Source organism: Gossypium hirsutum, chromosome A02 (genome assembly GCF_007990345.1).
Source record: "Gossypium hirsutum isolate 1008001.06 chromosome A02, Gossypium_hirsutum_v2.1, whole genome shotgun sequence".
In the NCBI taxonomy this organism is placed as follows: Eukaryota; Viridiplantae; Streptophyta; class Magnoliopsida; order Malvales; family Malvaceae; genus Gossypium; species Gossypium hirsutum.
Genome location: NC_053425.1, coordinates 50041682 through 50045395, shown reverse-complemented (window position 1 = coordinate 50045395; position 3714 = coordinate 50041682). Strand labels below are relative to the sequence as shown.

The following is a 3714-nucleotide window of genomic DNA, read 5'->3' as shown; positions in this document are numbered from 1 at the left end:
TTCATATATATATGACTCTAATGTCTAATGTATATATGGGCTAAGTACCTTGAATTTCTCTTTGATGTTCAAAATGATTAAATCAATTTATTTGTTAAATTAAGCTCAAGAGAAAAGGGGAACTAAATCTGATAAAGGAAAGGAAAAAGTAATTGAATAGCCGTTGAAGTCGCTCGACAACATCCGAGGTAAGTCTTCGAGTAATGGAACTTAGTTTATGATTTGATTAAGTCATGACATATAAGCATAACAAATAAACGGTGATATAATGATTCTACTTGAATTATATATTGAGGTAATTGGCTTATACTTATGACGGGCAGCCGAATGCGTATAGAGATCATGTTATAAAGCGAATCAAAATCATGCCCTTTGTATGTGGCTATTGAGCCGAAAATGGTAATGGTTGATAAGTGTCTTGTGTTTGAATTCTAGTAATGAAAATGAAATATAGATGTGTTATGATTTATTGATATATGTGCATGATTATTCGGATGATAACCGGACTAAGATCCGAAGGCATTTGTGCTAGTGACTATATCCGGGTTAAGTCCCGAAGGCATTTGTGTGAGTTACTATATCCGGGTTAAGTCCCGAAGGCATTTGTGCGAGTTACTATATCCGGGCTAAGTCCCGAAGGCATTTGTGCGAGTTGTTATATCCGGCTAAATCCCGAAGGTACTTGGGTTTGGAAATGAGCGATCTTGCTGTAATAATTTCAATTAATACGCTCATAAAATCCAAACGATAAGGTATGTTTCGTATATGCATCGGAAAGTTGATTCCTTTTAAATAGTATTCGCTCAATTGATTAATAAACTTCCGGCCTTAGTTAGGTTTGATCCCCTGTGTATGAATATACTGGTTGAAGCGTGAAGTAAGTATGATTTTGGGAATATGCGTATATGCAATTATTCATTTAGTCATATGAACGCTATACTTTAGTCGTAAATAATTTCATTACTTAAACTTACTAAGCATTAAAATGCTTATTCTGTTGCTTTGATTCTCTATTTTATAGATTTTGTTCGTCAGCTATCGGACTCGGGAGTGTCAAAGTCGAAGTCGTCCACACTATCAAAGCCCTTTTGGTACTCTTTTAGTTGAACTTTGATAATGGCATGTATAGGACTGACCTTTGTTGTTAATCAAGTACCTTTTGGTAATGTATATATTCGGATAGCCATGCGAAAATGGCTTATATATATTTTGAGCATAGCATTATAATCATTTTGTATATTGTTCATTGAGTGGTATGGAAATGCTTGGTAATGATTAGCCATTGGAATGGTTAATCACGATCATTTTGGTGCTATGTATGACAAATGGCTAGTTGATTCATGGAAAACTATGAAATAGATGAAATTTACCTTAAACTAGATGCTGACAACAGCAGTGATGTGAGTTTGAAAAATCACCAAAAATAGTATAAATGTAATTAAATAATGAATAAATTATGTAATCGAATCTTGATGAGTCTATTTTCATATGAAAGAAACGGAATGACCATATGAGCCGTATTTTATGAGATGTTTAAGTTTTCGTGAAACAGGGCCAGAATGATTTCTGGGTCCCCTGTTCTGACTTTGGAAATTCACTATAAATTAACCAGAGATAATTAGAAGTCATTCTCTATATTTACCGATTCCTTTTTGAGTCTGGTTTCATTAGAAACAAATGGCATAAGTATTGAAGCCCTGTACAGGGAGATATCTAAGTCGTAATGCATGAAGGTCAGAGTAGTCGAACCTTGAAACAGGGGAGACTTTAATTAATAAACTGTACTAATTGGCCCAACAAAAAATTCTAGAAAAAAATTTGTAGATGGATATATGAGTCTAGTTTCAGGAAAAATTTACGGAATCAGTTTTCGAGTTTTGGAACTCGAGATATGATTTTTAAAGTGACTGTGATGCAGTTAGCCAGCTTGTCTGGAAATTTTAAAATGAACTGTGTAAGCAAATGAATTAAGTCCGTTAACACCCCGTGTTCGACTCCAGTAACGGTCTCGGGTACGGGGCGTTACAGTGTTAATTAGAAAGAGATTTCAATTAATCAACCTAGGTTTAGACGTTATTAGTCTCGAGAGAGATAATAATATAACTTAGGGATTTCTACGGATCAAGTCAAATGAATAAATCGTCTGATTCAGAGTTAAATTACAAGTGAAGTCTAGGTGGATTTTTCCTTGGGTATTGTCTTAATCAATCAAAGTTTTCCAAAAAGCTTTTTCCCAATTTTCTCTCTATGAACCCTTAGTTTTGTTAATTGGTTTAGATAAACAAATCCCTTAATTTTTTAGGCTAGATAATAAAAAGAAAGTAATTACTAGTACTCTTGGTTCCTTTGGGTTCGACAATCTGGTCTTGCTAAAGCTATACTACTGTTCGATAGGTACACTCGCCTTCATCGTGATAATAGTTAGTTTCAAGAACGATTAATTATAAATTTTCAAAACCTGTCGTGAATATCATGTATTAAGTTTTTGGCACCGTTGCCAGGAAACTAAGATATTAGGAACACTCGATTTTTATTACTTTATCCATTTTACTTTATTTGCAATTTAAATTTTTATTTTCTTTTCTAATTTTTTCTTTTATTCGCTTCTGACAGGTTTTTCTAGTTTATGACCAGAAGAAACCCTTCAGGACCATTACTTTTTGATAGTGAGATCGATCGCACAGCTCGCAGAAACCGAAGAGAAATAAGACGAAGCTTAAGATACACAGAGAAGAGCAAAAGGACGATACTCAAACCACAACCGAGGAGATGGCTGAAAATCAAGAAAAATCCGCTACCTCCAGCGATTGCTGCTAATCCAGTAAATTAGTATCCTACTCCGCACATTATTTATGATTATTCTAAACTGAATTTAATAGGAACTGAGTCAAGTATAGTTTGGCCTGCTATTGCTGCAAATAATTTTGAACTGAAACCTAACACGATTCAAATGATATAACAATTTGTTCAGTTTGATGGTTTGTAGGATGAGGATCCAAACAATCACTTGGCAAATTTTCTGGAGTTTTGCGACACATTTAAAATCAATGGCGTTTCTAATGATGCCATTCATCTTTGGTTATTTCCCTTTTCATTAAGGAATAAGGCTAAATAGTGGTTGAACTCATTACCACGAGGGTCAATCACTACTTGGGAACAAATGACCGAAAAGTTTTTACTAAAATATTTTTCGCCGGTTAAAACGGCTAAGTTAAGGAATGATATCTCGTCTTTTGTGTAGATGGGTCTAGAAACACTCTACGATGCATGGGAGAGATACAAGAATCTGTTGAGAAGGTGCCCTTACCATGGGCTACCACTCTAGCTACAGGTTCAAACTTTTCACAATGGCCTGAATCCTTCAACTAGATAGATGGTTGACGCAGCTGCTGGTGGGACTATCAATAATAAGACACCTGAGGATGCTTATGAATTTATAGAAGAGATGTCACTGAATAATTATTAGTGGCAAGTCATGAAGACAAAGCCAATGAAAGCAGCTGATGTTTTTAACATCGATTCGGTCACCATGCTCTCTAATCAAGTAGAACTTTTGAATAGAAAAATTGATGGTTTTCTTGGTTCTTTACAGGTTCACCCAGTAATGCAATGCAATGTAAGTGGAGGAGGGACGAGCAATTCAGAATACCCACCTTATGACCACATCATGGAAAGCGAGCAATTAAATTATATGGGTAATAATCATTGACCTCA

At 35.1% G+C, this 3714-nt stretch overlaps 1 non-coding gene across 1 annotated transcript; it reads right to left on the bottom strand.

The window, feature by feature from the left end:
• Positions 1-3208: 3208 nt before the first annotated feature.
• On the bottom strand, positions 3209-3315 carry LOC121216416 (small nucleolar RNA R71). Its single transcript, XR_005912604.1, has one exon. It is a non-coding gene; the product is annotated as a small nucleolar RNA R71 (small nucleolar RNA).
• Positions 3316-3714: the final 399 nt, after the last annotated feature.